The sequence below is a fragment of the Leopardus geoffroyi genome, chromosome A2 (assembly GCF_018350155.1).
Source record: "Leopardus geoffroyi isolate Oge1 chromosome A2, O.geoffroyi_Oge1_pat1.0, whole genome shotgun sequence".
Classification (NCBI taxonomy): domain Eukaryota; kingdom Metazoa; phylum Chordata; class Mammalia; order Carnivora; family Felidae; genus Leopardus; species Leopardus geoffroyi.
This window is the reverse complement of record NC_059331.1, coordinates 37,574,487-37,584,282: the sequence shown is the minus strand read 5'-3', so window position 1 is coordinate 37,584,282 and position 9,796 is coordinate 37,574,487. Positions and strand designations below refer to the sequence as shown.

Below are 9,796 nucleotides of genomic sequence, written 5' to 3'. Positions count from 1 at the left end.
TATGGCCTTGATTGTTTTTTTTTTTGTTTTTTTGTTTTTTGGGGTTTTTTTTTTAACTCTTTATTATGCAAGCTTCAAACATATACACATTTAAATATGCATATGTTCATCCATCATCCAGCTTCAAGATTTATCAATTCACTGTCAATGATGTTTTATTCACACCTTTTGCTTCATTTCTAATCACTTCCCCACTCTAATAATCCCTGGACCATTTGGAAGCAAATCTTACACAAGATATCATTCATCTGGAAAGATTTCAGAGGATGTTTCTAAAATATAAGGACACTTTTAAAAACCTAACTATAATACCAATATCAAATTAAACAAAGAAGTAAATAATAATTCCTTAACACCATCAAAGATCCAGTCAAATTTAAAAAGTCCCTGATGGCTATGCAATAGAATTTGTAAAAATTAGAGATTTATTGTCACAGGCGGAAATAGAGATAATTCAACCACAAGTCTAGATTTCTGTACTTTTCTCTGAATGAAAACATCTGGCCACTCTGGGTACACATTCTGGAATAGTACCACTGAGCAGGACTAGGGCAGTCACTCCCCCTTTTACACAGGTCTTGCATGCTCCAGACAAGGTCCTCATCACTGCCTACTGTCTGGCTCACTGCACACGCCACACATCTGTGTTATCTATCTGGCTCTTGGACACAAGTGACTCTGCAACCCTAAACATTACTAAGCTAAGAGAAATTACGGATTGTCAGAACCCACCCTTTAGTTTGGGGGCTTACTGATGACATAAGTGATGGCCACACTCAGAGTTTAGTCCTACAGACTTGAGCAAGTCACAGAACAGAAAGTCACGACCCTGAAGACAAATGGTCAGATCTGAAGGTCAATCCAAGGGCAGAATGAGAGAAGATGTAAAGTCAACAGACCAGGAAGCCAAGAGAGGGAATGGAGGAGTTACAAGGCACAGATTGATTTGATTAGTTCAAGAATTATTTGGAGAACCAAATTATGCGCTGGGCTCTCTTCTTTGCACTGCATTCCAAGATCCAGAGATGGGTAATGTTGCTTTTAAAGGAGTTATGCCAAGTCCAACACTACATAAAGCCCTCCCTTCCTCCCCATTCATTTGTCAGTTTTGAAATGTGAGAATGCAATCACAGTGGGTTAAATTAAAAGTATAGTCACTGGGGCGAGGTATTAATGCTCTTAAAATTGAAACTAAAATTAAAATCTAAAATGAGATTTCTTACACTCACCTATATCTGTATGTTGACTCCTTTTCAGATATGCTGGAATGCTCCACACTCAGTGTAAGAAAATAAAATGGTGTGCGTTTAACAACCAGATGCTATTCAAAATTAAAAGAGCTTAATTTTAAGACTGGGAGAAGAGAAGACATACAATTTGCTTACGATGCACACAGTAAATTAAAAACTTTAAAAAAAGGCAATGAGTGTGAAATATTAAATATTTACTTCTCAGGGTATTTTTGTGCACTCTGATATTAATGGGTAATAATAATTACTGTTCCTTACCTAAGTCACACCTAGACTGAGAAATTAAATTCCCAGCATATGGGCATGTGTGCCAGCCGATGCACACACTTAATTCCCATTATGTTAATGGAACGAGAGAAAATGCACCAATGAAAAAAAGAGAGAGAGGGAGAACCTGGGAAACTTAATATAAAGGGAAATCTGGAAGGATCTGTTTCTCTTAAAAGTAGGTGAATTAATCCCATTAAAATTTCTCAAAATAAATATGCATCCAAGACCGAGAAGCAGCGTCCATAAAGGATTTTACGGAAAAGAACTCGCAAGACTGACACTCGTCAGTCTCCTTGTGTACTAAAAACCTGAGTGTCTTGGAACGCTGGGTGGGAGTTCAGTCAAGGAAATCAGCCTCCAAGTCAAACCCCACCATTGTTCACATCTTTAATGGGAGAGGCCTTATCTTTCTGCCCTTCCTTCTATTTGTCAATTCCAATCCCCCATTAAGGAGTCTACCCAAGCACAGTGATATGCACCCTGCTCCCTGGGGCAAACACAACTCAGAGCCACACCCACAAGTCGCCCATAGAAAAGGCTATGGGCCCTCATTCAATGATTAATGTAATTAAGGAATCCAGAGCTCTGGGGCAACCTCTGTTATAAATAACCACTTGGATGGCATCAACCTAGACCTCAGCATTTATATCTATAAAGAAGGAAGGTAATGATTCCTATTCACCTACTTCATAAAATCGAAGGGCTCCAAAAGAATGAGGTGTGTGGGAAGGTATGGGCCAATTGTAAAGTGCCCTACAACAGCAAGGACCATAGGAACCTACTAGCACTGTGTGTTCTGCTTCTCAGAGCTTTGACTTATTTATTTATTTATTTATTCATTCATTCATTTATTCATTTATTCATTTATTTATTTATTTGTCTATTTATTGTCTTTTGACCTTTTTTCTAAACTAAGAGTGATACACATCAATCTGTGCACCTTAAATAAGATAAGCAGACAGAAGGGGGGATATCATTTGTGTTCTCACCACCACAAAATAACACCCATTAACACTATGCATATGTATCAGTCTAAGCCAGTGTTTCTCCGATGGGGGAAGGGCAATTCACCTTCCCCCCCAGGGACATCTAGCAATTTCTGGAGACGTTTTTGATTGTTCAAAATTCAAGAGGGGAGCCATGACACATTTAATGAGTAGAGGCCAGAGATGCTGCTAAACATCCTACAGCCCTCGGCAATAAACTATTCAACCCGAAATGTCAGTAGCACCAAGAGAGAATGAGAAATCCCGACCCAAAATACAGGCATATGTAGCCTCCCATATAACTTAAAGCCAGAATCATTCTAAAATTCACTTCATCAAATTATGCAAGGTGGAATAGCATTTCCGGAATTGCAGAATTTATCCAGGGTCAGAACTATCAAAACAACCTAAAGGCAATGTAAAATGAAATTTAATACTGAAATTATAAAATGTTTCTTCATACACAATTAATGGAGGCAGCATTTATGATCGTATGACACCATTTACCATTTACTCTCTCAGCTTCTATAACTGCAGGAAGCTGGAGGGATGACAGCAGAGAGAGGAGGTGAGATGGCTTTTACTCAAGCAGATTAGGGGTGCCTCTTTGTCATTTACTCCTACAAAATATATATATTGACTCTCTAATGGAGTCCCACTGATACTAGATTGGTCATCAAGAACACATAAGAGATTCAGTTTATTATGGGGACATCGTTAAAGTAGGAATATTCTTTTGGGCAAGAACTTTTGTTTTTTTGCTTTTCTTATAAATAACTAGTTACAGAGTTGAGAAAATAATGGGTGATATATTTTAACTTTCTTTAACAAGAGTAAATGTTATCTTTTACAGAGCTAAGAAAACAAACATTAAAACTCCACCAAAAGCAATTTAATAATTAAGTTAATGGAAATGGAAAGAGGTCAAATAGGAGAGACATCCCATAAATTTTTTTCATCTAAAGAATAGTGTACAAAAATATACCACTTAAATGGGATCATTATGATAATCAAGATCAGACCTACTGCCTTATTTTTCATTTAGTAATCTGTAGGACCCATCTTTATATGTCCATATACATGACTCTAAACAGCTCCTTTAATAGCACAAGAATGTATGATTGTACGGGTGTTTATCACTTACTTAATTGCTTGCTGTAAATATTTATATTATGTTCAGTTTGAATTAAAGTAAACAACGCTACTCGGAACATCTTCACTGTTACATCCTTACGTGCATTTTGACTTATGTTGTTAACGTGGTAGAATTTGAACAGAAGTTCAGAATTCAAATAGCTGCGTTGTCCTCCAAAAGATGTGACGGAAAGGCAAAATTCAAGTTCCCCTTTATACTTGCTGTTTTACCTTCTTTAACAAGTTTATTCCTGAAAGGGGCATCCCCTGCCATTCACGGTGAGTGTGACTGTTGCCAGTGATGTGGTCTACTCTGTGCAACAAGACACAACAGTTTATCCAAAGCTACCTAAACTGAACTGACTTCCCAGTTTTGATTCAATCGCATTTTATTACTGACCACTGAATTCTCATGCAGGTAAAAGTTTACAGAGACAGGCCCATAGCAAATCTGATTCGATCGTGAGGGGAACCCTAATTAGCAGCCGATTGTTCCCTCAAACCAGCCTTCTAACCTCATCCAGTCGTCAATGTGTCAATTCAATTTACATACATAATTAATTTTTCAATGTTGTTCCCAAGTACCACACACAGGCTTCCCCTTTCTGATAGGTTCTCAGCAAACACTCATGAAGACCCACATTATTTGACATTTCAGGCCTTCCTTTCGTTGGACCAATAGTCAAGAAGTTGGTCTTTACTTTGCTTCTGAGATCTGCTCTGCTGAAATGGAAGACATTGAAAGTGGTCGGCCAACTCAATCCCAAGGTAAATTAGGGATAAATTAAAAAATAACTACACTCTGTTTTTTAAAAGTCATTACAGCAGACTCTGTTTGTGCCTGGGCATGTGTACCACTTACACAAAATATTTTTAATCAAGTGGAAACGATTCCCCAAAGGTGAGGAGGGTTCCATGCTTCCAAAACATGGACCATGATGCCATGGTGCTACAGTTCTTCTCTCTGGCCACTAGGGTGCTATTTTCTGCTCCATAAAGGAATTGGCTAGATGGGGCCTCTAGCCTATAATACCAACTTCCAAGTGTGAATTTATTCTTTCCTGCCTTGCTAGCAAGTTTTACTTTTCCAGCTTGGCACATGGAATCTTGCAAGTCTCCCTGGAAGGTGACTCATATTTAAATATGAATGGGGCAGCTGGCTTCTGTTATCTTAAAGGGTAACATTATGTCATTGCACATTTTCAACTAGGGTAAAAACAAACTGTGCTCTTTGCACACATCAATTCCAGTAATATATATTTGTATAAGATCACAGGGACTTGTAACTTGTCTGAAATTTTTCCAGCCCCAAAATTAGGGCCAACGTACTATGTTTCTTAATAATTCAGCAACAACAACCAAAATAATCCCTTTGTTACTTATCATGCCATTTCATATTTCTTAAAAAAACACTGATAATGATAATGATGATGCCAATGACAAGGGCAATGATAATAAATGAACATTTACCACATACCAGGCTTTGCACCAACAGTTTTAGATATAGTCTTCACTACCATTCAAAGAAAAAGAGGTACTTTTTTTTCATTGTTCCCATTTTTCAGATGCGGGCTCCAACCGCTTAATGAGGAAAAGGTCTAAACATCAGAAAATGGCAGACATAGCGTTTGAAAGCAGGCAGTTTGAACACCAAAGCCCGTATGTTCAACTATTACGATATGTGTTCATCTGCATATCTTAGTAAATAATTTTCTAAGGTTCTAGGAAGCAAATCTTGAATTTTCCCCACAACTTATTTCCTCTAGGAGACCTCTCCTGGCCACCCAAGGCTAGATGAGATGTCCTCAACTTCCCTGAGGACCACACACCCAGACCTGTTGGACGAGGCAGCACACTCTATTTTCACAACCTATTCCTAGTCACTACCTGCCCCCACAATGGACTGAGTGCTCCCTGAGGGCACAGATTTCATCTCCTTGAACAGCACCCAGTACTGGGTAGGCATTCAGAGCCTGATCAAATAAGGAGCATATGAGCAAATGAGTCCTATATCTTTTCTCCTCGAGCAGCAATGTAAAAATCTCAGGGCTATATTCCTCTTCTAATTTCACATCATCCTCCACCATGAAATTGGCCTCCCTGGAAAGTTATCCCAAATCCTGTGTCCTTGTGAGGTGTGTTGGACCCAGAATCATAACACCTGGGTTAGAGTTCTGGCCCGTCACACCCTTGATGTAGACCTAGGGTTTCACCCTCTTGCCTCCATTCTCCCAGCAGTGGAATGCGCTCTGTAACAGCCCCTGATCCATCCTAGAGGCTGTGATGTGGATGAAGTATGGCAACGCAGGCACTGGGATTAGAATAGTGACCGACACAGAGCAAAACCCTAGTAAAGTGTGAGTAGGAAGAACAGTAATAGGAATACATGTAGGTATAAGAGCAATCATATTAGGGGTGCCTGGGTGGCTCAGTCGGTTGAGCGGCCAACTCCGGCACAGGTCGTGATCTCGTGGTTTGTGGGTTCGAGCCCCGCATCGGGCTCTGTGCTGACAGCTCGGAGCCTGGAGCCTGCTTTGGATTCTGTGTCTCCTTCTCTCTCTGCCCTTTCCCAGCTCATGCTCTGTCTCTCTCTGTCTCCCAAAAATAAAGAAATGTAAAAAAAAATTTAATAAAAATTTTTTTAAAAAGAGAGCCATCATATTGGTAGTATTCCCTAAAATACTGAGCTTAAGGAATCAGGGAGGGAAGATTAGAACACAGCTGCACTTTTTTAAAAGTTCATATGCTATTTGGTGCTTTCCCTATAAAAGGTATAACTTCTTCATCAAAAATAGGACCACATCAAGGCACCTGGGTAGCTCAGTCAGTTAAGTGTCCCACTCATGGTTTCAGCTCAGGTCTTGATCTCACAGTTCATGGGTTCGAACCCTGCATCGGGCTCTGTGCTGACAGCATGGAGCCTGTTTGGGATTCATTCTCTCTCTCTCTCTCTCTCTCTCTCTCTCTTGCAAAATAAATAAACCGGAAAAAATATCAAAAGAAAATAGTACCATGACTTCTTTAGGTACTAAATAATAATTTTAAAAATGAAAACAGAATAATTGTTATGTGCCAAGGACTATGCTAAACATCTATGCATGATGTAATTTAATGTTTCAAGTTATGCTCTGTTAACCCCAGGAAACAGATTCAGAGAGGTTCAGTCAACTGCCCAGGACCACACACCTGATAAGTTGAAGCATCAGGATTTGAACTTTAATCTGTTTGTTTCCTTAATGGCCTCTCCCTTCCATTAGAATGAAAGCACTATGAGGCAAAAGACCGCATCTGTTCTCTTCATTATCGTATTCACAGCCCACTGCACGGTGAATAATCAGTAATAGAAAATGCTGAAATGTGTGAAAAAAATGAAACTAAATGAATGAATAAATCCAGAACCTAAACTCTTAACCAGCTAAGTCCCTTAATTATCTGAGAGGAATACTATTTTTAAAAAACACAACACCGACAAAATGAGAAGCTGGGTGAGAAGTTTTATAGGAACAATAATAGTGATAACCTGTTATTTATGGAGTGGCTGCTTCATTGTTCCTTCACTAAAGCCTTATAAAGATATCTTTAATCCCTCCCCTGATCCATAAGGTAGATATTATCATATTTTATAAATACATTATGTCACCCAGTGATGCAAGATCTGAATGCAGGTCTGATGGTCCAAAACCCAACACTTTTCCCTTCAGGTTTCCATCTCTAAAGTGGGAACAAAGGCAGGTGTGTGCTTGGCTTACTCTCAAACACAAGGTTCATGACCACTAATCCTCAGGAGATACAAGAAGCTTCACAATCCTGTTCACCGTGGCCAAGAAGAATCATCCATGACGCCAGATTACTCTAGGTGCCCTGTGTGCGCAGAGCTTTGTTTGGTCCCTTCCCTGTATTTTACAGATTGAAGGAATGCTCAGAATCATGTACCTTCTGCTCACTGTTTCCTTCAAGGAACAGGTGTACAAGGCTTGCACACAGACCTCTGAGTGTGAACTGTGACTTTACCTGAACACTTGACACTTAGTTTGATTATACCCCCACGCCTCTGACGAAACGTCATACCAAGCCCGGGATTTGCTTACACCTGTCAGTAAACCCCTGTAAAACCTTCCCATGTCTCTGGTGGTGACCAGTCCTGAAATGCCCTCCCACTTCAGCTACATGCTCTAAATAATGCCGTCTGATGAAAACAGATGAGAATCGATCAATCTTTCATTCAGTTACCCAACAAATAATTGTTGGGTGCCGACTATGTATCCATACGTGGTCACTTTTGTAGAGGGCACAAAAAAGGCACCAAATAAAATAAAAGGCAACCACTGCTGTTGCTGTCGACTTTCCTCACCTTTCTGCACATATAGGCAGAATATTCATCCCCCAAAGATGTTTGCATCCAAATCCTTAGAACCTGTGAACTTGTAACTTTACCTTGCAAAAATGACTTTGCAGACATTTAGGGTTTTGAGGTGGAGGGTTGGCCTGGATTATCTGGATGGGCCCAACCTCGGCGCACGAGTCCCTAGCCAGAGACTTTGCCTGCTCAGGTGAGAGGCAGAGGGAGATGGAACCATGGAAGAAGGGTCACAGGGACATAACAAGGCTGGATTTGACGACATGAGCCACGGGCTGTGGATAGTCTCTAGAAGCTAGAAAAGACGAGGAAACAATCTCCTAGGGCCTCCAGAATGGACACAGTCCTGCCAACATCTTGATTTTAACTCAGTGAGAATTCGAATGGTAAGATAATCAATTTACATGGTTTATTTGCTGTAATTTGTTACAACAGCAATAGGAAACCAATGCACACTGCAACCAAAAGAGAAAGCGTTCTCCTAGACTTCCAAAGGGTAGGAAAATTGATTTTTTTTTCAGTATTTCAAGGGTAAATATCAAATTTTATGCCTAAAAATTGGAAAGTACAAGAATGTAATGAATAATAAAATAAATATTAGTACTGGATACACTTGGTACCAGCTGCAAAAATATCTATTGCACGTATCACATTGCAAATCTTCCAAGATCAATATGCAACATTAGTGGATTAAAACACGCTCCCTCACTAGTTGGGGTAGATGGCCATTCCTTTTAACCAGTCAGCAGAACTCCAAACTGTTCACCAAAAAAGAGCATCAATCACTTGATCTTCATTGTTTAACTTCAAATATTTTCATTGGTCACATTCACCTGTAAATTTGTTCTTTCATAAAAATGTGTTTTCCGCTCTGATCATTTCATCCACTGGGAGGAGAAAGAAAAAAAGAAAGATTGGAGCTGTGCCAAAGGGAAAAAAAATTAATTTTCTTGCAGCGGAGGATCTTGTTAAAATGAAACATCTTTCCCATGAAATGGATGCTAACACAACACAACGGAATACTAATAAAGTCCTTTCATAATATTTTTCCTAAAGATTACTTGCATTTTAAGAATTGCCTTTTATATCGCCCCCAAGTGATGCTTAAAAAGATAAATCGCTTCTGAACAAGAGTTACTTTTTCCTTGCATTTCTGGTTAACTTACACATGCTTTTGTGAAGTTATCTTGAGTCAAGGAAACTTCACAACAGAAAAGATCATTTATAGTTAAAAGGAATAATTTGTATGATTTAAAGAAAAGCTAATAAAGCCCCAGACTGTCCCAACATAGATAGCACAGGTGCACGGCAGGACCATATTTGTGCTTCACAACCTCGGTGGGGGGGGGGGGGGGAAGTACTCGTGTTTAATATTTCACAAACAAAATATTCATTTTATGTGCATTTAATACATGCAATCTTAAACCCGAGCTTTTAAAAATTCACTTCACGACGAACAGTGAATGCATCATGCTTTTGGACCTTGTGGAGGGGTTCTATAAATTTTTAAGGAAATGTGTATCTACTTTCCTCTCCCTCAAGAAAGAGGATGGTGGATAAAGAAAATGTTGATGGTGTCAGGGTACTTGGATTGTTGGTGAGCAGGTGTGAGCTGGTGAATGAGCCTCTGGTGAATTGAAAGCTTTTAAAAGAGATTGATTCTCTTACCTAATTATTTCAAACATGCTTTTAAAGGTATTAATTACTTGTGGAAAAGATTCTCCATTTGCCTCTAAATTGTTTCTTTGGGTGATTCTTTGCCTGAAAAAAAAAATGACTGGGGTAAAAGCGAGCATTCT

At 39.3% G+C, this 9,796-nt stretch overlaps 1 long non-coding RNA gene across 1 annotated transcript; it reads right to left on the bottom strand.

Annotated features, from left to right (window-relative positions):
* Positions 1–8,384: 8,384 nt before the first annotated feature.
* Positions 8,385–9,764, bottom strand: LOC123605868. Its single transcript, XR_006715965.1, has 2 exons — positions 9,666–9,764; positions 8,385–8,884 (listed from the first exon to the last, which is right to left on the bottom strand). It is a non-coding gene; the product is annotated as an uncharacterized LOC123605868 (long non-coding RNA).
* Between the last annotated feature and the right edge of the window lie 32 nt (positions 9,765–9,796).